This window comes from Hippopotamus amphibius, chromosome 4 (assembly GCF_030028045.1).
Source record: "Hippopotamus amphibius kiboko isolate mHipAmp2 chromosome 4, mHipAmp2.hap2, whole genome shotgun sequence".
Taxonomy (NCBI): Eukaryota; Metazoa; Chordata; class Mammalia; order Artiodactyla; family Hippopotamidae; genus Hippopotamus; species Hippopotamus amphibius.
Genome location: NC_080189.1, coordinates 163459293 through 163484575, shown reverse-complemented (window position 1 = coordinate 163484575; position 25283 = coordinate 163459293). Strand labels below are relative to the sequence as shown.

At 41.7% G+C, this 25283-nt stretch overlaps 1 protein-coding gene and 1 non-coding gene across 5 annotated transcripts in view; both read right to left on the bottom strand.

The window, feature by feature from the left end:
* NRXN3 (neurexin 3) overlaps positions 1-25283 on the bottom strand; it is a 1504067-nt gene that overhangs the window by 1417251 nt on the left and 61533 nt on the right. The gene's annotated exons all lie outside the window — the stretch shown is intronic.
* Positions 1018-1122, bottom strand: LOC130852887 (small nucleolar RNA U13). The gene has a single exon (XR_009053588.1). It is a non-coding gene; the product is annotated as a small nucleolar RNA U13 (small nucleolar RNA).

Genomic DNA, 25283 nt, shown 5'->3' with positions numbered 1-25283 from the left:
TTTTGTAGCTGAGATTGGCGGTACCACAGGCAGCCTGCTCTCTCTACTCCAGATGCTTTGCATCTTGGGACCTGGGAAGCTTTTTAAATATGTCTTTTCATTTCATGTATCTCTTTTCCATACCATCATACATGTTTTAAATGCTGGCGAGGTGTAACCTTTGTTGCTTTTTAAAAAGAACAGTACTTTTAAATGTAGTACTCAGTAGCTGAACTGGGAAATAAGTTTAAGGTCATGATAGGAAAAGGAGCTTGATCACCCCTGGGTGTTTAAAAACACATCCAGCCAGATTTTTCCAAACTTTAGTGAAGATTTAAGATTTAATCATCCTCATTTCAAGCCTACAGTATCTACTCTCAAAGTCAACTTTATACATTTTGGTGACCTTTCCCAAACTGGGCTTTGTAAATCCTTGTGGTTATTATTTGACATTATAGGCTCATGTCAAGCCAAATACCTTGCATAAAATATAGGAGCCAGAGCTCTGACCCTTTAGAATTTGCATGCTCAAACACAAAAGCAAACAGATGCTCTGATGTTTAAACTATATGAGAACATAAAACTGAAAAATGTTAGGAAATTCACCAAGATCTTTTATTGAATAAGGGGAAATGGGTATTAGTGAAGAAGGAAGAATGGCTAGCACATTCATATATATTATCATTCCATCTGGAAAGATATTAATTAGATAATACTAACATCTGTATTAAGTACATAATAAAAATATCTAATTGTAAAGATTTTAATAATTAGTTAATGTTAAGACTTTAAGCCTGTATTTTAGGTTTCAGCCAATTAAAATGTTGACTGATCTTTGCTCCCTCTTGTGAAGGGCAACAGATGTAACAAATTTAAACAATACACGAGGATATCATCATGTGATGATGGCTTTTCTCACAGAGAATATCTTTTTTTTTTTTTTTTTTTTTTTTAGGACATACAACACCCAGAGATGATAAATCGGAGAACCACAAAACCACTATCACACCAGCAGATTAAAATGATCCCCGAAGTTCACGTCAGACAGGTGATGTGCTGGTATCGTAACAAGGTTTAGATGGCGGCACATGTCACACAGCCGCGTGAACACCCAATCATCACGCTTATGAACTACAAAAGGATCGAGAATATCTTTTTTAAAGCAGATAAATTATGCTGTGGAAAGAGCAGAGATTTAAAAATTAAAAACCTAAGTTTTAGACCAGCTCTGAGATTAATGTAATATGATGGAGAAAATTTTGTTCATTATCAGTTGCCTGAAAAAATTTTGAATTTATTTGGGAAAGAGGTTGGAGTGGAGGAAGAGTTTACCAGGGCCTCCTAAAACTGAGTGGGCTCATTCTACGTGAAACAAGAGGAAGAATTTTCTTGGTGTTTTGGAGAAGAAGGGTTCAGAAAGAGAGAGAACAGGAAAGAGGATGGGGATAGGAATCTAGAGTAATGCTCACCAGGCCATGTTTTGTGAGCTCCTGCTAAGCTAACCAAACCTCCTAGTGTCAGAGGGGCCCCAGCTAACATCGAGGTTACACTTACCAGTCACTTAATCTCTGTCATCGTCATGAAAATGGGAGAGGGGGTTGAATTAATTATCTCTGAGCCACCCTAAAGCTCTAAAATATTGTCTATTTACCTATGGCACTAGGTACAGAGACCAGCCTACTTTACCAAGAAATCAAATTCTGCAACCATTCATCAGTGTTGGCCCTTCCATTGCATATGGGATGGCATACCAAGTAAAATTCAACAAGCACCAATTGTACAGGTGCTCTTAACACCAATAATAGCCAATGTGTGTATATTTGGAGCAAGGTTGATGAAATCTTATCATTACCAGTGTTCCTTCTTGCAAGGCCTCTGCAAGTCATATTCCCAACAGTCCTCAAATTCCAAAATATTATGAGAAAATTGGGCTTGCCTATTTTCTTCCTTCTCTCCATTTTGCCAACCAAGAGGCATTTCGAAGCGAGTGGATAGAAAACACTCATGGAAGTCCAGGTTTCATTCTCAACTTCCCTGAAGAACCTCAAGGACAGAAGTAGGTAGATCTTTTGTTTGGAAACTTCTCACTCATTCCCACAGGCTTCTTTTCGGCCTAATGCACGAAACTGTCAGTAGGATGAGAGTCATTTGGCGGTGACTGCAAGGAACAACTGTGCATTTTATAACAGTCCATTAGCGCAAAGCTCTTAATGAAAATGAAAGCCATTAATGAAGCCAAAAGGCAGTGGAAGCCTCCATTCTGGAGAGGGCAATTAGACAGGAGCGGGAGGGAGAAAAATAAATACAAATCCAAAACAAGGTACTCTGTGATCAAGCACTACACATGATGTAATCATGATAAATCAGCCAATTTGTCCTGTTTTTTTAAAGAGACATATACAAACATTGAAAACTGTCATCATCCCAGCACCCACCCCTTCCCCCCAACTCTATGTTGCCAAATGATTCAATCTTGAAATTTTGGATCCATTGGCAGTTTAGAAATATAAGCAGCAAGTGGGATTTTAACTCCGAGAAGGGTTCCCTGTAGAGTGCCATGATTTAGAGCAAAGTGAGTCACGAAAGTGAACTTTGTAATTACTATATTATTTTTATAACTACTCTGAATCAGAAGTTCTCTTATTTTAACACACTGCAGACAAAGGCAAAGATTGCAGGAGAATAGGCCTCCGCCAAACATACTATTTTTGAGTGGGATATTTCCTGTGAAAAGAAAAGTCTCTGGAAGCTGTGCAGCTTTGGGGATGATCACAAAAAGATCTCTGGTTTTCAAAGCTGTGACTGGGTCATGAGGCGGAATCTTCTCCCCACCCCCTCCCCAGCTCCCCCTGTGCTTCCTCTATAGCCCAGCTTTGCACTTATAACATAGTACCTTGCCTTGTGTACATGTTGGCTCCTCAATTAGACCATAAGCAGTCTGAGAGTGAGGACATCATCTTATATGCAGGGAAGACATTATGCTGCTTTGCCCAGAGACTTACACACTTCCTGCTGGTGGCATCTTCATCCCTGGGCATACTTCTACTTACCCTGGAATAAAATTACATATCTGGAAAATTCCTGATATCAAGGTCCATATCTGTATTCCTGGTGTCTGGCACAATGAAAGTTCAGTCAGTGCCTACAGAATTTATGCACCACCTCCAAACATAGCCCTTAATGCGCCCGTGCTGAGCACAGATATTTGGGGAAAGAATGACTAAACAAATGAATGGTCCACTTGAGCTGGATAGTTGTCTCCACGTTTGCGTTAGTGCTTTTTTTAAAGTCCCCAGAGTCAAGTTCTTGTTTAATTTTTTATTTCTATTTTGTCTAATAATTACATCAATCAAATTCTGTTGCATCAAATAGCTGAATATGATGCTGTGGTTAATGACGATTGATGCAACTGAAGTCTTCCTCCCCAGGGAACGTGAATCAACTCTCCTCCCTGTTAGTTATCACCTGGGCACTTGAGTAAAGTGCTGGAAAACCAAATGGACCTCACCCTGAGAAACAGCTTCAACTGAAGAGTTATTGTCTACTGGGCAAATAGTCAAGGAAGTCTCATGAGGATCTTTTTCTAGATTTCCTAGGAACTGCCACCCACCCATCCCATGTGGTGGCTTTGTAGTGTGTCAGCTTGGCTAGGCTGAACTGTGTTTCCCAGAATTCCCTTTCTTGTGTGTTTCCACATTGGGTGGGCCCCAAGGGAGATTCTTGGGGGATCTGCATGTGGGAGAGAAGTGGTAGCTATTTTGCAGCTCATACCCAGTGTTACTGATCTGCTGATCTGCCTCATTCACATGAAGCAGCACTGGATCTGCAACTTCTCTGCCCTCCCCTGGATCCTCCTTCAGTGTCTCCCAGCTCCTGGTCCTGGGCAAGTATGTGCTTTCAGTTTTATAAAGAATGGCCCCAGCTTTTATAGGATATCCACACCACTAACACCAGAGGTGACCAGAACTGACACAGGTTTCAGTTCATCCTCATGAAGCCCACGCTGTGGGGTCCAACCCACCCTTGATCTCCCCCAGACCCCTACTTTACAACCATATTCCCTTCCTGACTACTTGTCTGGTGGACTAAAGGCTCCAACATCAGATGCAGAGACTATATCTCACACAGTTGACCAGCTCCCACTGTTGCATGATGCCAAATCTCTGTAACAAACCCATATATATGGAGATATATTTAACTACACACATTCTCCATCTCCTAGTGGTCCTCCTTCTCTGGTTGAAGCCTGACTGATACACCTTGCTTCCTCTTTGGTATCATCCCTTACTGCCCTCCCCTCACTCATTTAGCTCCAGCCTTACTAGCATCCTTGATACTCTTCAAACATAATAACAGTGCTTCTGCCTCAGGGCCTTTGCACCTCCCATTCCTTCAACTTCAACACTCTTTCCTCACACAGCCATGTGACCTGTCCACATCATTCACGCTCCAGGTCTCCACTTTCTCTAGCCACTCTATTTAAAACAGTACAACCTTTTCCCTCTCACTGCTATCACTATATCCTGCTCTATTATTTTTCTTCACAGCACTTATCACCACCTGATACATGTTTTTCCTTTTGCTGCCTGCCTCCTCCACTATAATGGAAGCTCCACGAGAGCAGCAGTTTCTTGGCTCACTGCTGTATGCCCAGTACCTACAAGAGTGGAAGGCATGTAAAAAGCATTCCATAAATATTTGTTGAATGAATAAATCATTGAATCAATCAATGAATCTACCAATCCAAAAAAAAAAAAAAAATCCCTTGTAGTTGAAGAACAGTGTGTTGAGTTCAAGCCTGGGATTCGAACTATAAATAATAAAACAAACAGGATACGCAGCATCTTCTGTTAGCAACTGCATTCATCAGCAAATGCAGCAGGAATTGCTATGCATGTCTCCTAAGAAGCCAAGGGGAGCTCTAGCCAGACTTTTTAGGCTGATCGAATTGCCAGCTACAGCCTCAGACCTCGAGCCCTTGTTCTTACTCTTTGCTTCGCCTAGAATTCCCTTTTTCCCCAGTAGGCAAACCTCTGCAGATCCTTTCCCCACCATTCACATATCACCTTCAGGCTGACAGTAGGTTTCAATGATCTTCTTAATTCTTCCCCCTTACCTGGCTTTGCCTTGGCTGCATTACCTTTGTACTTTAAACATAGTTCTGCTATGCCTCATTTTGACGTATTACTATCAAAGATAATAACAGTAACAACAACAATAACAATAGCTAACATGTATTGAGTGATTACTACCTGTCAAGTCTTGTACCGAGCACTTGGAATGCATTATTTCATTTGATAATAATAACAGTAACATGAACCATCTGCCAGGCATTCTTCTAAGTAAAACTTTAGTTATTTAAACTAATAATAGGCAATTACTATAATTGTGTTCATTCTACAGATAAGGAAACTGAGGCATGGAAAGGTTTTGTAACTTACTCAAGGCAACACAGCTAGTAAGTAAACCCTTGCTTTTCACAACTACACATACTGCCTGTCTCCTCCACTAAGACAAAAAAAATGATGGTACCATCTTTGTGCGCTTCCCACAGTTATAACGGATCATGGTGCAGAGTAAGTAGATGCTAAATAAATGTAAGATGTAAAAGTGTAACTTTGGAGTGGTTTTGCCTCCATCCACATCCCTCTGGGGATGCCTTGCCTCTCAGACTACTCTCTCCTCCTTCGTGTCCTAGTTACCACCTCTTGCCCTGAATTCACACATGTGCACCTGCCTGGATGCATGGTCTTTTGTTCTTTTTTTTTTTTCCTTCTTATCAGTTTCTTCCTCTACCTTGTCAATCATTTAGCTGACTCCCTCCCAGCACCCTTCAATATGTCACTTTCTGATCCCTGAAGAATCCAAAAGCGAACGTGTTATTCTAGACAGAGCTCTGGAAAACAAGACCAACTCCCTCTTTCAATTCACTTTCTCCATGGAGGAGCCTCATATTTACTGAGCCTGTGATGTGGTGCTGTTTGAAGATTTACTACTCTCCTGGCAGCACGGATGTCAAGGCTGGAAGCAGCCAAGCAGCCCTGAGTAAAAGCATTAAGTGGAACTGGGTCATTGCAGATAGGAGGAGTGGGCACAAGAACCCTCTGGCACTTCCACTGCAACCCTCCTCCTGGTAACACAACTTTGGTCAGCCCACCTCTGCTATGGACTGAATGTTTGTCAAACTCATATAGTGAAGCTATAACCCCAGTGCGAGGGCATTTGGAGGTAGGACCTTTGGGAGATTATTACTTTATGAGGGTAGAACCACTATATGAAGAGACAAAAATGATCTCTCTCTACCATGTGAGGACACAGCAAGAAGGCAGCCATCTGCAAGCCAGGAAGAGAGTCCTCACCAGGAACAGAATCGACCTGCACCTTGATCTTGGACTTCCCAGCCTTCAGAATGTGAGAAACAAATTTCTATTGTTTAAGCCACCCAGTCTACAGCATTTTATGATAGCAGCCCAAGCAAAGAAAACGCACCATGAAAAATGTTGAATGGTTTCCTGAGGATGCTTCCCATGAGCTCAACAGAACTACTCAGTTCCTGCAGATGTGTATTTAGACTGTCATGCAATACTACTACAGTCTGGCAATTATCCCATAGGCAGGCTGACCAACCATACTGGTTTGCCCAGGACTAAGGGGGTGGAGGGGTTTCTGGGATGTAGGACTTCCAATGCTAAAAGTGTATGAGTCAGCTTACCCATGGGTGGCAATTGTTGGAAGAGAATAGGTCTGCAGAGTAATATGTGCTAGAAAATATGCTTCAAAGCTGACAACTTGAACAATACAAAGCCCATTTTTTATTTTTGTATAGACTCATGAACTTTTTGAGCTAGAAGGGACGTCAGAGATGATCAGGTTCATGCCCAGATGTCTGTAGATGTGAAAACAGGAGCAAAGAGGTAAAGTGACTCATTCAAGGTCACCTATAGCAGAGCTTGGAAAAAAATCTGGATGCCTGACCCCATGCTCTTTTCACTCTGTGAGTAGTTTTTAAATCACGTGCTCTGGATGTCTCTTTCCCCACTTTAACCAGAAAGGCCATTATCTGTTAATTTGGTATATTCCACCACAGGTGTAGACCGTGCACTCGGGGCAATGATGGTGATGATGATGGAAGTGGTAGGGATAATAACAGGTAATATTTATCAGGCACTTACCACATACCAGGCATGGTACTAGACTATTCCATTTATCTAGTTCTCATAAAATCCCTAAAGCAGTACCGTTATCCTCCCATTTTACAGATTAAGTGATAGAGCCAGGATACAAATATGCAGCGTGACATGAGAACCCTAGGTCTCAAGTAGGTAACACTCTAAAAGTCAGTAGTTCTGCCTCTATGACCATCACATTACAGAGGGAGGAAGGGACTCAACCTGGCAGGACCATGGCTGCTAAAATACCCACCATGGCTCAGCTGCCTTCCTGATCCCCAACATACCTCCTGGTCGCTCCTCATGCTCAGCGTAGATCATGAAAGGATAAGTCCTTGGACAGCTGAAGATCTCTAGCGCTCATTCCTGTCCTGATGTTACTAGATATATGTTTTTGAAACGTTTGTGGATTGTCCTGAAGGAAATTCCCTCCACTGTCCTTGCCTGCATCCTCCCCTGTTTTTCCCGCCTGCATCGCCGTGACCTCCTGACCTTGACTGCCATCCCCTTATTCTGTGCTTCCTTCCACGAGCCATCACGATGACACCTCCCAATTTAGCATCATGTATGAACGTCATTACCAGGAGCTTAGCGTTCTTCCAGATCATTAAGTGATGATAGCTAAATTGGGTCTTCTCACCTGACCCCATCATACCCGGAGGGCTATGGTCATTTGTCACCGCACCCTCTTCACTCCCATCTCCCAGCCAGTTCTCATTATGAGTGGCACCGTTTCTACCATGGCAAATTTGAATTAATTTCTCAGGCAAGATTTCAGGCCATTTCTCCTTCAAGTGATTTTACTAAAATCTAGATATATTACATCCACTGCACACTTCTCACCTTCTAGAACTGTGATTTGCTTTTTTATACTGATCAAAATGTCCTGACATGATTTGTTCTTTTCTAAGTGCACTCTCTTTGCTATTCTCTGTTTAACTGTCTTTGTAAATTTCCTACATTGCTTAATCTCTTCATTTGGTGGTGTTATTTATACTCGGGAATGAAGGTGGATTTAAAGGGCAATGGCTGCCCATTAACATGTCTTTTTCCTCTCTGAAAACACAATTGTTCTTAAATGGCTACATTTTTTCCTTCCCTTCCCACTTTCTGGCAAGTCTCTCTATTAACAGATTGTGACTAGAATGTCCCTCAGTCTGAGCGGATGCTCTGGCTGTCGTATCCCTCCTGTATCCCAGACCCAAAGCAATGCCGGGCATGTCATAGATGCTCGGTGAATATTTGTATATCCTCTGTATATTGTATACAGTGCAGTGCACACAGTCCTTCCATATCCAATCTCTCACCACATCCTCATATGCCATGTAGTGAGCAAGGCAGACATCATTATCCCCAAAGTACAGATGAAGAGACTGAGGTTCTGAGAGGCTGAAGGCAGCAGAGCATGGTGGCTGAGAGCTCAGCATTGGCAGAGGCCTGGGTTCCAATCCCAGCTCCTGTTTTTCACTAGTTGGTTCCCTTGAGCTGAGCTGCTAACATCACTGAAACTGTTCCCTCACTTACATCAGGAATGAAGTAAGATCACAGCCATAAAGCACTCCGTCTCTGGCATTCGATAAGCTAACACTACATTTCTAGGAGGTAATAGTCATGGCTGACAAGTGCAGAGCAGGGAGCACAGCCCAGGTCTTCAGCTAGTTCTGTTGCTCATACTGACACCCCAGGACGCTCCACAGTAACCACGGTAACTGACGCCCTTCAGATAGGGCTGGCCTCCCACCTGCGCCTGTCATAGGCAAGGTCAGGGCCCACACACCTTAGCCTCTTCACCTTCATAGGCCTGGGGGAACACTTCCCTGCCACGAGAACATCTGCACAGATGTGGCACAACTGCAGGGGCCTGCAGGATCTGACCACAGGCTCCTTCCAGTCTGGTCTCTCCCCTCCTGTCACAAAGACCTCTCCATCGATCCATCCCCTGCCACAGTGTGGCTTTGGGAGGATTCAGGCAATAAATGATGACGATGCCATTTATAGTAACAACACTCCTTTCCATTCACAGTGCACCTTACAGTTTACAACCTGCTTTCATTTGATCTCCCAACAGACCAGGAGCAGGCAAGGCAGGGTCCTAATTGCCCTCTACAGACAGGGCTTCAGGTGTGACTTATCCAGGCTACACAGTGAGAAATGCAGTCAGGACTTTAATACAGTGCTCCTCAGTCCACACTCAGGGCTCTTTGATTTGGGATCCCTTCCTTCCTTTTCAACTCACCTTCTTCAGTGTTACTCCCCTCTTTAACCCCTACCCTCAGTTTCTGTTATCCCCAAAGCCACCCTACCTCATCCTCTATAAAAATTAAAGTACTACATTTACTATGTGTGCAGGTTGAGCTTGGGAAGATATTAAAATTGAAAATTGACGTTTATTTTTTTTCTATCTATCCCCCATCCTCTCGTTATGTATTTATGCCTGCATCTGAAAGAAACTCTGTGCAACACTAGTTAATTACACTCTGCCAACCTACCAGCCTATAACCATCAAGCATCTATCTGTCACAAGGAGTAGAAAATGAGGTGCCTAGCCTCTAAAAGTTTACAGACTGGTTGGGGAGACATGAGGAGAGAGATATAAACTATAGACAGGGACGAGATAGAATAAGTGATGGTTAGTGTTTCTAGAAAGCACTATGGCATTCTGAAGAGCTGAGAGGGTCAGGGAAAGTGTGCCAGAAAGAGTGAAACGAATTAAACTTCAACAGATGGCTAGAACTGGGGAGAAGTTATCGAAGCTAAGGGAAGGGACTTTTCTGGTTGCACAGTGGTTAAGAATCCGCCTGCCAGTGCAGGGGATACAAGTTCGATCTCTGGGCGGGGAAGTTTCCACATGCTGCGGAGCAACTAGGCCCGCATGCCACACCCACTCAGCCTGCACTCTAGAGCCCACAAGCCACAACTACTGAGTCCACTTGCTGCAACTACTGAAGCCTGTGCGCCTAGAGCCTGTGCTCCCAACAAGAGAAGCTACCACAACGAGAAGCCCACGCACTGCAATGAAGAAGAGTAGTCCCTGATGGCCACAACTAGAGAAAGCCCACACAGAGCAATGAAGACCCAACGCAGCCAAAAATAAAAACAAATAAATAAATAAATCTTTAAAAAACAAAAAACAAAGCTAAGGGGAACAAAATGAGCAGAGCCCCAGAGAAAAGACTGCACCTGGGATATGGATGGGTTGCGAGTTAGCAGGGCCTGTTTCTGGCAAAGGGTTTTATAAATGGGAAGGGAGCTGAGGTTAGGCCAGACTGTGACGTACTGAATGCCAGGCTAAGGAGCTTGGACATCATCCTCTAATGGTGTGTGGGCATCAAAAATGTTTCCCTGGGACAGTGACATACGGAATACAGAGTTCAGGGAAGATTTATTTGTCTGCAGTCTTACAAAAGATAGCATACCAAGGTAGGCAACATGACAGAAACAATCAGAGAACAAAGAAAAGTTTAATAAGGCTGCACAGCATAACACAGTACCACTGTTGGAACTCATGGCTCCAGAGTGCACTTGTACACAGCAGCCAGGCGACAGGGCAGGTGCGAGAGATGCGTGTTCAAACAGACCTAAAATCCAGGGGCAACATCACTCCTCTGCAGATGTCGGGGAGGGCAACCCCCACGCCACCTCCCTCGTGCAATCTGTAATGTTTTCTCCTGACAGCCACGGTTTGTGCAATTACACATTTGACAGCTGTCTCCCCGCCCCCACCCCAAACTGGAAGCATTCAGAAGCAAGGGCCAGGCCTATCTTCTTCATGCTGTACACCCAGCCCCTAATAACCCATAGAGGCTCAATAAAGTTCTTCCATTTGTATTGAAGTGAAATTCAGGAGCCAGTTAAAGAACAGCAAGACTGCTCTATGGATTGATGTAGGGTGGTATAAAGGAAAGAGAAGTGTGGAAGAAACAGAAGTTTGATCTTAAGCTCAATGAAGAAGGTGAACAGTCAAAAGCAGAAAGCATGTACCTAACTCCCCACCTGATGTGCCTTCAGAGCCCTCCCTCACCGGTGCTCAGGGACCCTTGAGGTGGGCAACTTTTTGTTGTCCAATAATATGTTCTCCAAATCTCTGACACCCAGCACAGGACGGACACTCAACAAATGGATTTAGAAGAGGACTGAGGGAATACGGGGATATGTGTATAAAAACAGATGATTCAACTTGGTGTACCCCCAAAAAAATAATAAATAAAATTAAAAAAAAAAAAAAAAAGAAGAAGAACAAGTGATGCTTTGAAATCCATGGAAACCATGAAGGCACAAAGCACTGTCAGATGCACACCTCTGTCTACACTGAAACTTCAAAACTATGAAGGGAAGAAGTATGTCTAATAGGACCTCATAAAACTTAAAAGCTTTTGCACAGCGAAAGAAACCATAAACAAGACTAGAAGGCAACCCTCAGAATGGGAAAAAATAGTTGCCTATGAAACAATGGACAAAGGATTGTATATTCCAAAATATACAAGCAGCTCATGCAGCTTAATACCAAAAAGCAAATAACCCAATCCACAAATGGGCAGAAGACCTAAATAGACATTTCTCCAAAGAAGACATACAGATGGCCAACAAACACATGAAAAGGTGCTCAACATCACTCATCATCAGAGAAATGCAAGTCAAAGCCACAATGAGGTATCACCTCACACCAATCAGAATGGCCATCATCACAAAGTCTGGAAACAACAAATGTTGGAGAGGGTGTGGAGAAAAGGGAACTCTCCTGCACTGTTGGTGGCAATGTAAGTTGGTACAGCCACTATGGAAAACAATTTGGAGGTTCCTTAAAAAACTACAAATAGAACTACCATATGATCCAGTAATCCCACTCCTGGGCATATACCCAAAGAAAACCATAATCCCAAAAGAAACATGTACCATAATGTTTATTGCAGCACTCTTTACAATAGCCAGGACATGGAAGCAACCTAAATGCCCATCAACAAATGAATGGATACAGAAGATGTGGCATATATATACAATGGAATATTACTCAGCTATAAAAAGGGATGAGATGGAGCTATATGTAATGAGGTGGATAGAACTACAATCTGTCATACAGAGTGAAGTGAGTCAGAAAGAGAAGGACAAATATTGTATGCTAACTCACATATACAGAATCTAAAAATGGTACTGATGAACTCAGTGACAAGACAAGAACAAGGATGCAGATGCAGAGAATGGACTGGAGAACTTGAGGTTTGGGAGGGGGCGGGGGGGGTGAAGGGGAAGCTGAGACGAAGTGAGAGAGTAGCATAGACATATATATACTACCAACTGTAAAATAGATAGCCAGTGGGAAGTTGTTGTATAACAAAGGGAGTTCAACTTGAGGATGGAAGATGCCTTAGAGGACTGGGACGGGGAGGGTGGGGGGGGACTCGAGGGAGGGTAGGGGGGGAGTCGAGGGAGGGAGGGAATACAGGGATATGTGTATAAAAACAGATGATTGAACTTGGTGTACCCCCAAAAAAATAATAAATAAATAAATAAAATTAAAAAAAAAAAAAAAAGAAGTATGTCTGGCCCCTCCTCCCCTCTCTCTACCGTGGAACCAGGTACCCCGCCTTGATGACTAAAGACAGAAATGTATAAAGCACCTAGATTTGTCAGGCCTTGCTTTAGGCAACTGTCTCAGAAAGGTTTTATCAAAAAGAATAAGCTAAATCTAACAGAGACCCTTGAGGGAAACTTTTGATAAAACTCGTGCTCACTAAAGAGCAGGAGACAGGAAAAGAAAGAAAGGAAAATAGAATGTACACAAATATTTATGAACTCAGACAGAAATAGAGACAGGACAGGGGAGTGTGAATTATGGGGAATGGGTTTTGTCCTGTCTATACTGGTGGTTGTAACTCGCTGAACTATCAGCTTATCCCTTCCTAGCCTAGGGAAAGTTTTTAAATGTTTTCATTGTATCTGATACCTTGGGGCACTGGAAAGAATGCAAGGTGGGGGTGTGACAGCAGCTTGGACTTGAATCCCAGCCAGGATAATTCAGAGCTGGGTGACCTTAGGTGAGATGCTGAATCTCTTCAAACTCCAATCAGTGAAATGGGAACAGCAGACTCTCCCTCCCTGGATTACTGTGCAGATGCAGCTGGCGCATGTTGCAGGGAAATCCACACCATGTCCTGACACCCAGTAGATTGACAGTGTGAGCTGGCTCCTGCCTGCTTCTCCCTCTCCCTGCAGATCTACTGCAAAATTATGGGATTAAAAGAAATCACCAACACAAGCACTTTTGGCTCCCCTGACCACATGCTAGGTAAATATTCACATCTTATGAGCAGCAAGGTAAAGGGTCTTATTTGCATTATTCTCAAGGCAAATTAATCGAAGCTGAGGTGTCTGGCCAGGAGCAGATAAGGTCAGATCTCACACACACAACCTCGAGCCTGCTCAGAGGCCTCTGTGCGAAGGAGATTAACGCCCACTCCACGCTTCTGGGACCCCAGTGATGGAATAAATAATTCATTTCCATCCATGTTTCTCCTCATGCTGCCTAAATTCAGATTTAAGTTTCAAACGCTTCCATTTGTAACTATAATAACAGCCAAAATCCCGACGAGGGCTCCCCCTCCCAAGCGCTGTGTGTTTTCCCTGACTCTCCTGCTACTGGATGAGTCCCCGGGGAAGCCTGAAGACCCACACTTTAACCTTTCTCAGAGCGGATGGAATAACTAACTCTACTTACAGCTGCTTGTGCAGCATCCCTGAAGACACCAGGTAAACACCTGAACCCCGGCCACTGCCAGCTGCAACTCAGAGCCAAGCTTCGTCATAAATCCATTAGCCAACACAGGCGCAGGCAACCAATTGTGAAATGAGAGCCTCCTAATTCACTTTTGTTCCTCCAGCAGCCATCCCAAGGTGTTTTTTTTTTTCTCCTCCCTCTAGTCCAGATAAAACAATGGAGTCAACCAGACAGTTAAATATCCTGCTTTGTTATATTGTCAGATGATATTTCTTACACATTTTCTCTTTTACGTTTTTGTTTAGATCTGATTCTTACTGGGAGATTATACAGACAGGAAATAGGGAGAGTGAGACCAATGAAGCTGAACAGAACACAGGGAAGAGAACACTGCACGTGTGGAACAAACTTGATTGAGGTCATATCCAGAGGACAGCCCGTGTGCAGGGCTGCAGCCTCAGCTCTATGGGGCTGAGAATGTGTATTGCCCTCACCGCTGACCCACAGCAACCATGTGCATGTAAGGGGAACTCTAGGGAGTGTGGGCAAGGGGGTGGGACTTGGGACTGGAACACATTTGATGTTCTCACCTGTTGATAATTACAATCAGCGTAGCATGGGAGTTTGTGGGTTGTGCAGACTTGCAGAAATTGCCTGGGAGGTGACTTGTTACAGACACAGGATTTTTTAGGAGCATGAAGTAGAATACGGTGAAGATTGTATTATATGCTGTCCCCCATGTGTCTCTACTTGTGGGACTGAGGAAACAGCACTTGTATAACGATCACAAATGCCAGGACTGAATGTTCCCCCGGCTCCTGGGAGATAAGCCAATGTCATCATACCCCATCAGAGGGTATGATTATCAGAGGGAGAAGAAGCCAAGATTATAACCCCACCTCTATCATCCAAGGAGGATGAGAAGGCTTGAATTTTATCAGTCGCCTGCTCAGTTGCCTGAAGGTAACAAATAATTTCTAAGAATTTGAGTCCCAGGTCTCCCCTCTACTTCCAAAGGAATGCTGCTCTCCTCCTTTGCATCTGGACTTATTAAAGAACCAGATGGTCTCACTTGCAAGATCATTCAAGATGATGACCTTAAAGACTTGCTCCTTCAAACTATGGTCCACACCTCAGCAGCATCGTGGGCATCCCCTGGTAGCTTGTTAGAAATGCAGCATCTCGGGTTCTATTCCGACCACCGATCCTCCCCAATTAGAACCTACATTTTAACAAGATATCCAGATAAGGCATATACACATTAAAATTGTGAGAAGCACTGGCCTAGAAAGCAACTTGAGGAAGGTCAAATGCCCCCTGTTGCTAGGGGCAGCAGCCCATTGAAGAGGGGGCTTTGCCATCAGAGTGCTTGGCTTGGAGACCATAATACCCACATTTGTCCAGCTATTGCACCTTAAGGCTCGTTCTGCACTTGAGACTTGTTCTATTTTGCTTGCCTCACTGGCTGCCCCTTTGGCCAAAGGTCCTGCTATACTGGGATGTAAAGCAGGTGATGAGAATAGTGGCCACAGCTCAAGGTGGAGCTAACATCAGCAGTCACACTGGAGAGGTACTGTCTCAAAAGCCTAGACTAAATATGTGGCTTAGAATTAGGTCAGTGTGCTAACGGACAGCAGCTGATTAAGCAGCAGCTAAAAAGAAAGACTCTGTGGATGAGGCGAGGCATTTGAGAAAGAGAGATTTACTAAGAGCCACTCTGTTAAAAACACACTTGAGACTAGAGGGCTGTCTCACTCAGCTATCCATCAATAGCAATCCATGTCAGGTGACCTAAGCATAGGCCTGAGATCAGGGCAGGAGGAAAAGATTCCACCAGAGCAGTTTCACCTGAAGCAAGTTGGGCCTGGCATTCACTCCATTCATGTGGACATTTTCCCTGCCTCTTTTCACATCAATGAACTAAGACGCCAAAATGCTGACACCTTGATTACATAGATGTCAGGATGCCAATGGCCTTCCCTCCCAGCTCTCTGCTTCCAAATGGAGCCTCTGCTGGTGCACAAACCCCACACTGACATCCCCTCCTCATGAAATAGGACCTCCTGATAGTCAGATGGTGAGGGTGAATGATACACACCCAATTTCCTGATTTTTGATTAAGGACTTAATTGGGTTTGGCTTTGGATTTTAAAATTCTTTTATTCAGGTGCAGTTGACTTCTGCTTCCACTCCCCTAGTCCCCAAATTTGGGGTGGAATATCCAGACTTCCCCTGAATCCCATGTGCTGCAGGAAAAGCCAACCCTTCCCCTTAGTTCTGGAATTGAGCATGTGAGTCAGGCCTAAGATACCAGCAAAACCCATCCCTATGATCCCTCTGATTACAGTGATTAGTTCAGAAATAAACATGTGAATTAATTGCTGCATTTGCTCCAGGATTTTTGTTGAATTGCTGGGGAAGAGTGTTACTCTTCTTTATTTACATGAACCAAAAAGCAGATCACCCTGGGAATGGCCATCAGCCATGTCAGGATCCCAAAGGAGGTAGCCTGCCAAGAATGAAGCCAACACCAAGAAAGCAAAGCCAAAAAATGGATGAAGTGAGACGCTAGTTCTTGGTCATATTGTTTGAGTTGCTAGACATTTCAAGAACTGAACCCATAAATTCTCTTTGTTGTTTAAGTCAGTTGAGCTAAAAGTTCTGTTATTTGCAGCTGAAAGCAACCTAACTGACATATCAGGTAAATGAATCATTCCCAACTGGGAAGAAAGATAATCTCACCAAAATTCTCTTGGTTTGGGCATATATTAGACCCTCCTGGCTCCCTTCTCCCCGCAAACAAATTGTCAAGCAGATGAAAGAAGGAAGGAAGGAAGAAAGGAAGGAAGGAAGAAAGAAAGAAAGAAAGAAAGAAAGAAAGAAAGAAAGAAAGAAAGAAAGAAAGAAAGAAAGAAAGAAAGAAAGAAAGAAAAAGAAAGAAAGAAAGAAAGAAAGAAAGAGAGGGAAAGGAAGGAAGGAAAAAGGAAAATCTCTCAGATGAAGACATTGGTTAAACAACTTCCAGAGGAACAGAAAAATAGCTGCCCTGCCTTCCTGCATTCCCAGCTCCATGAAACAAGGACCCCAGACCAGCTTAGGTTTTCAATTCTGCTTCCTTTCATCAGGTGTTTCTTCTTCTCTTTATCTAGGGATTTAAACATCAGAAGCAAATTGTCCACCCCTCCCCCCAATTCTGCCTATGCCCTCCAAGTCTCCACTCCCTCCTTCACTATATTTAAAGTGGGTGGGGAGTTGGGAGGGGGAATTTATTCTAATCCTAGTGCAATTCTCTCAGCTCTTTCCTAATCCCTCCACCTGTGAGATAATTGCTGGCATTTAGGAAAAAAACTGAATAGTAATCATAGACTTGCACACAAAGACACAAAAAGAGGCAGATAAAATAGAAGAAAGAAAAAAATCACAAGCCCAGAATTATCCACGCTCTGACATTCATTCTAGAAGTACAATGCAGCAGACCACTCTCTACAAGGAACAAAAGCACAGCCTTACAGGAAAGGGGTGCATTTCATAATATCATGGTTTTTATGATTCCTACACATAGAGTAAAATAATACAAATCTAAAAACTAAAATGGGTTGTCATCACTTAACTATGCACAAGTCAGACACAAAAAATAAGCAAGCCTATCAAATATAGACTCCTATTTATTGTCTTAATGTAACAAGAGAATTCTCTTAATCTAGGGTGTCCCTTGTTAGGTGATGGAAGGGTGGGGAATAAGCTAAGATGTTCCTATCCAGTGATCAGAATAAAATAAAATCCTGTGAATTAGGTATTTGGCCCCAATATCAACTCAGGCTAAGATTCCAACAACATTTCTAGCTTTTGGTTTATGGATGCAAGATCGAGATTAAACCTCTTAAAACAAAAATTACAATAAAAATTCATGTGTAACAAATAAGCTTATAAGCTAAGATAAATGTGAAACTTGTTTTAAACTACATAAAGTACAACAAAATACTTTTAGTAAAGTCTCATATACTTCATTTTTGATTTGCTATATTCCTTGGAATTTACTATAACACTGTGTATCTCAAACTTGCCTGAACATAAGAATAACTTAGACCTGAAGATTCTGTGGTCCTAAGAGTAAAACTAAAAGTCTTTAGCTTCCCAAGTTTCCTGAATGATTCTTATGAATTTGAGAAGCATTGCTGTAACTTTGTAGGGTTTTACTTAAAATGAAAATCATGCATATGTATATTATAGAAAAGGGAATGAACAGGGACCCTCTGACTCATAGAAACCATGGAAGAATTTTGTTTGTTTGTTTGTTTGTTTGTTTGAACAAAGGTAAACTGAAGAAGGCTAACAAGCATGACACAGATGATGTAAGAATAGAACACAACTCACCCACTAGAGCAGTGACTACCATTGTATCTACCAAACTCCTCTCCCTTTCCTCCTGGGCACACAGCTAAATTACATTTCCCAACCTCTTTTGCAATTAGATGGGATGGTGTGATTGAGTTCTGGCCAATAGTAAGTGGCACACTTCCAGGCTTGACCCTTTAAAAAAATCCTTCAAGCTCCCCTCTCTCTCTGTGTCCCTCTCTCTCTGTCTCTGTCTCTCTGTCTCTGTCTCTCTCCTCTTTCCATCACTCCATCTCTCCATCTCTCTCCATCTGCCAGTTGAATGCAATGAAGGATGAGGTTCTAGAAAATGATAAAGTCACAGGAGGGAAGGTGCCTGGGTACCTGAATGACTGTGTGGAGCAGAGATCTCTCCTGCACCACCCACTAGTTTGCACTGAACTGTGATGTGAGTGAGAAACTTTTGTTAGTATTAAGCCACTGGGATTGGGGAATTATTTGTTATAGCAGTTAGCCTACCCTAATACACAGCATTACTTCCCTGTACCTCTCTGTTTTGTCCTGTTCCCAACCCACTTTCTAGTCTTTAGCATTAAGTAAACACAGAATAGTGGGGAAGCAAGCCACAAGGAGCTGCCATAGCCATGTCAGTATAATATCCCAACCCCACATGAAACTCCTTGCCCCTAGAAAAAGGCTCTCACATTTTAAGTAGCCTTTGGTATAGACAAAGCCCAAGACAAGAGAAAAAAATATGAATTGCTTTTGGAATTCATTATACAGATGTTTTCCTCACACTACATTGTGAGCTGCTTAAAAACAACAACTGATTTTTATCCCTGTATCCCTTATACTCAATGCTTATTAAATTCAATTTTACTTTCGATTACCATCAAGAGTGGAGGGAACATATTATTTATTAAAATTGTAGCAAGAAGCAGACCTCTTGTTATGCACTTAACATATGTTAGTTCATTTACTTCTCAGTTTTACCAAAAGTAAAATAATGTAATATTTATAGTATACTATATATCATATTATTTATATGCATTATTAAAAATATACTATAATGTATTATTATCCCCATTTTACAGAAGAGAAAACTGAGGTTCCATAAAATTAATTGAAGTGATGGTATGGAATGTAGAATCAGCTTAGGCTTTGGGGTCAGGCAAAACTAAGTTTATCTTGGTTCTGCTACTACAGTTGACCCTTGAATAATGCAGGGGTTAAGGGTACAACAATTTACAGAATCAAAAATCTGTGTACAACTTATAGTTGGCTCTCCATATACATGGCTCTTCCATAGCCTTTGTTTCCCATCCATGGATTCAACCAACCATGGATCTTGTAGTACTGTAGTTACTTACCATTGAAAAAATCCATGTATAAGTGGATCCCACAGTTCAAACCCATGTTGTTCAAGGGTCAGCTGTAGTTCTGTATTTAGTTTTGTAACTGTGGATTTCTGTTTCCTTGTCAGTGTAAATGAGGATAATGCCACATATTCACTGAGATTTATTTAAAGTGAAATGAGAAAGTAGAAAAGAAAATCTTTGCTTTAGGTCGAAAAGCAATTGGTAGAGAAATGTAAGGATCATTTCAGAAAATATAAACCATTATCAAGAAAGAAGAGGCACTGATCCTCACCTCTAAAACAAACTGCCAAGCAAGGGTTGACAGAAGAGCCAGTAAATGGAAATGCAACCGCTCATCTCTAGGGAGGATAGGCCTGTTTCTGTCCACTAAATGGATGAAACAAAAAATGCACAAAAGACTTCCAGCTAGTAGGTTGGCCAGAAAGGGCGTAAAGGATGCAAAAGAGAAAGTGAGTCTGTGAATTCTCAAATGTATTTTTTTTCCTATTATTTTTGGAGGGAAGCCGACCAAAACAGGAAGGGATCTGGAAAGTTGACAAAAATCATTATTCTCCATAAATTGCTTTAACCTTGCCTAAGCAGTGACCTTCACACTACCACTGGTTTAATGGCATTTATTTCAACTGTAGCTGATTTCACTATTAAACAAAGATGCAGAGCACAAGATAATACACCTAAATCACTCTTGTAAATATTTAATATCATTGCCTTTCTTTTTGCCTTTTAACAAATCACTATCAAAGCTGAGCACATAGTAGAAAACACATTTATTTATTCTATCCTGGAAAAAAAAAGCTTAGAGCTCATGCATTTTATCTATCTAGTTCTCCAAATGACTTTGACACGAGAGAGCCCTTGTGATCAAAACAGTCTGAAGGAAGGCAATTTTATGACAATTTAAGAGCTGATTTCATGTGCTGATCAACATCCCCCAAAGTTGCCTCATGGAAGGGTACTAAGCTTAACCCATTAGACACATGGCTAACACTGAAGGAAAAACTTCATTTTTAGAAGAAAACAAAGAAAGTATATTGGCTTAAAGACAAACATTTTACTTGAGAAAAAATAAATTTTCCTTTTTAGTTAAAAAAAAAAGCGTAAAATTACTAAACTACTCTTAAAGGAAGAAAGGAAGTGGGAAAACTATTAAGTAACAGTTTGAAAATTAGTCCCAAGTGGATTTCCTCACAAGCATCCACTCTGTTATAAACTGTCAACATGGCAACAGTAAAAAGAAAAAAAAAAAAAAGGTGTAAAAGCTTTTTTAAATCAACTGGTGTCACCATCTTACTTCAGCCAAGACAAAGCAGCCAACAGGGCAAGTCCATAAGTGGTACAAAGCATTATAAAATCCTGAAAGTCAGAGAAATTTACTGTCAACTGCAAAAGCTGAGGTTGCATCAGCTTTAAGAGACAGCCTTGCTTAGAATGCGTGCACTCTGCTATCTCCAGAATCTCTCTTACACGGCATTATCGATAATGACCTCAGCAGCCTGTGGATGATCTATAACAAATGCCACTCGACCGTGAAGATGACTAAGACAACTTGGTTGCCTCTTAGAGGCAACTTCATGGGAGGGGAGAGAAAATAGCACTAGGAGTCAGAAGGTCTGGGTCCATCTCCAACAGCACTACGAAACTATCAGTAGAGCAACAAACACAGCACTTATGCCCTTTCAGCATATGTTTTGTCATCCACAAAATTACAGTAGGATGGACTAAAGGAATTTTTTTTTTTTGGGGGGGGTACACCAGGTTCAATCATCTGTTTTTATACACATATCCCCGTATTCCCTCCCTTCGGACTAAAGGAATTTTAAGTTCCCTTTCAGCTCTGAAATTATATGCTTCAAAGATTTGGGGAAGTAAATCAACTTTTTTAAAAAAAGATACTGTTAGCTAAATATTTTTGTTTTCTTTCTGACCCATATAGCTTTATCAGGTAACATAAGGAAATCCATAGCTCTTTATGTACACAAAAAGAGCAAGCACTTCCACTGCAGATTTAACAATCAGGCTTTAACAGGATTACTTTTTTTATGGAAGACTCTAAAGGAAGAGGCCAATGGTTCCCTTTTGCAATGGAGGTGCCGGAAACCTCCTACTGAAAGTATAAAAGTTTCCTAGGGAGGCTTGAGGCTGTCACACTTATAACAGAGTGGATGCTTGTGGTACTGGACTCTGCTAAAAGTTATTAGCTAAGTGATTCCTGGTGCCCATTCAACAAATATTTACTGAGTCATTTCCAATCTGAGGCAGGCACTGTTATAGGCACTGAATACATCATGATGAACAGCACAGATACGGCCCCTGATTTTGCGGAGCTTGTATTCTCATGGACTACTAATTCCTTAATGTTGTATAGTGTCATTAATTTGCACAGCACTTTTAACTGCACGATGTCAACTTTTAGTCAGAACAAACCTACCACGTAGGTATCTTACAGGTAAAGACTAGAAGGTCAAAAAGATTAATTAATTTGTTCAAAGTTCCCAGACCTATGGTGACACCGACAAGATGTATTTATGATGATAACTAATGTTTATTATTAATGTTTATGATAACTAATATTTATTCATGTCAGACCCAAGCTCTAGCATAAGCCTTTTCTATACATTGTCTTAATGCCCTCCCAAATAGGTAATATTATTGTTCCCATTTTACTTATTAGGATATGAGGCTTAACGAGTTTATATAACTTAAGTATCAAGCACTAACGTCAGCGCTTTATAATCTATCATGGTTTCCTCCTCAGCACCCTGAGCTAGGTCTCCCGACATTTACCTCAGAGCTCTTCCTACTCCATAGTGTTGACATACATTAGAATTATCCACACCTGGGACTTTCTAGGTGGCACAGTGGCTAAGAATCTGCCTGCCAATGCAGGGGACACGGGTTTGATCCCTGCTCCAGGAAGATCCCACATGCCACGGAACAACTAAGCCCATGTGCCACAACTATTGAGCCTGTGCTTTAGAGCCTGTGAGCTACAACTATTGAGCCCATGTGCCTCAACTACTGAAGCCCACGCGCCTAGAGCCTGTGCTCCGAAACAAGAGAAGCCACGGCAATGAGGAGCCCGCGCACCACAACAAAGAGTAGCCCCCGCTCACCACAACTAGACAATGGCCGTGGACAGCAACGGAGACCCAACACAGCAAATTAATTAATTAATTAATTAATTAATTTTAAAAATTATTTAAAAAAAGAATTATTCACACCTGGATATTTGGTGTTCCAGGCTCTGTTGCCACATGGATCAATTAGTTTAAAACTGGGAATCTCACCTATAGCTGTTTTGGCCAATGCATTTATAAATGCCCATTACTGTCACTTGAGGAAATGAGGGAGAGTACGGCAGGCTCAGCAAACTACATCTCCATGGCCAGATTAATAGCTGCAGGCAAATGTCTGCTACAGATGGATCAATGGCAGCCACTTCACACTGAACAGACAGCACATAAATAGGACAAAGTCCTCAGCCTTGAAATAAGTGAGCCACAAAATCCTCAGCTGAGCCAATGATTTCTAAATAAAATGCAAGTAATTCTTGCCGGAAAGAATTTCTTTTACCTACATGCTCACTGTCCAGAAAAAAAAAAAAAAGCCATCGATAGCCAAACTCTCAGAGTGATAAGATGAACGACCTTAGCTATACGGTAGAGAAATAACCACAGTGACCATTAACCTGATCCAAATTTCAAAGCAAATAAGACTTAAACAAAGTTCCTAGTAATTTTCCCATCTTATGCTGAGATCAGCTCTTCCCAGAGTTAAGCGGGCCATTATCAGAAGCATTATTTACACACACTATATGGCTATCCATTATAGTACTTAGGTAATACAAACTGGGAGTACTTTAGCAAGACTGGTGTCTTTAAAACCGCAGTTGTTTCAACATCTGTGTTATGCATTTTACCAGGAAGCAGTAATTTTTCTATTGAAACTAACCCATCCAAAAAAACCTATTCCCAATCCAAACAGAAAATGTAGTTTAAAAGGATTCATAAGTGAAGGCAATCCAAAAGCCTCTTTCAAAATTAGAGACATGAAGGTTTTTAATTTTAGACTCAGAAGGGACTTTAGAATTATCTTTTCCAAAGTTTTTCATCTGAAAACTAGCTTTAATTCTAACAATCCTCATCCAAAATGTAAATTGCAAAAAAGGATTTCAGGTCAAATAAATTTGGGTAACTTTGAAAACTATATTTTCTTTCATAGAGATTCAAACTTTGCACTGTCGTAACAAAGACTCTAAGAAGTCCTAAGTTCAAAAAACCTGTTTAATTTTGTTTTAAGCCTATGTTTTAAGGATTTATTTTTCTTGTACTCTTTTTTTCTTGAAATATTATTAGCATTTCTCAAAATTCTTTCAGAAAATGGCAATCTGGATAAACACACTATATGATATCAGAGTCAGAAAGATGACAAAATTTCCCTCAATTCACACACACTTGGGTTTTCCTTGGGGCTATTTTGAAACCAAGTGATTAGCTTTCAAGAAATATAACATTTTAAAATGTCTCCAGGACTTCCCTGGTGGCGCAGTGGTTAAGAATCCCCCTGCCATGCAGGGGACACGGGTTCGAGCCCTGGGCCTGCAAGATCCCATATGCCACGGAGCAACTAAACCTGTGAGCCACAAGTACTGAGTCTGCTCTCTAGAACCCATCAGCCACAACTACTAGCCCACATGCCACAAGTACTGAAGCCAGTGCACCTAGAGCCCACACTCTGCAACAAAAGAAGCCACCACAATGAGAAGCCCGAGCACCGCAACGAACAGTAGGCCCCGCTCACCACAACTAGAAAAAGCCCACACAGCAACGAAGACCCAATGCAGCCAATAAATAAATAAAGTAATTTTATTTATTTAAAAAAGTCTCCAGTTTCTCTATACTTAATAAGCAAATGGTTACTATTGATTGAATTCCACAGTCCTCCCATCAGCTGTGTAACATGCCTGTCACTATAGATATATTAGACTATGAAACTCACATTATCAGTTCATGTTCAGAGATCTCACCAATAATTCAAGACGGTGTTTTTTTCAGTGCATACTTTAAGCCATTTAGTGATTCTCAACAGCAACAAGGAGCAACTGGTCATAGTAAGACACAAGTTCAGTTTAAATATTTCAAGAAAACGGGTTGAGAGATTTTCCAACCTTTGTTGTTTGATACACATTTTATTTTGTTTGGGGAGAAGTGTAATACACACACACACACACACACATACACACACACACACACACACACACACACACTAGTATTTGAGGTTTGAGATTTATTTTTGGATAGTATCAAGCCAAAGCACTGACTCTCATTTCAATAATGGATCTGCCGGCATTTGCAAGAACAGTCATTAGCTTATCTTTAAGTAAATATTTTGATTATTAGACAGCTCCTTGCAAACAAGGTTCTTTTCCAAACACTCACTCCTGATGCATCCAAGCCCACTTGCACATCATTCATTCAATAATCTGTGTCTGTGCTAAAATATAAAATCATGCTAAGGAAGTCGAAGTACAGAAAAAAGCATGCTTTGCAGGCATTTTATTTCAAAGGGCTCCAGAGCATGTGGGACCTGGTTTTCTTTCAGTTCTCTGGTCTTTGCTATGCTGCATTACCATAAGGCTTAGGAAATGAGCTATTACACACCATCATCCCTCCTAACGGCTATCACAGAAAATCACACACTCACAAAACA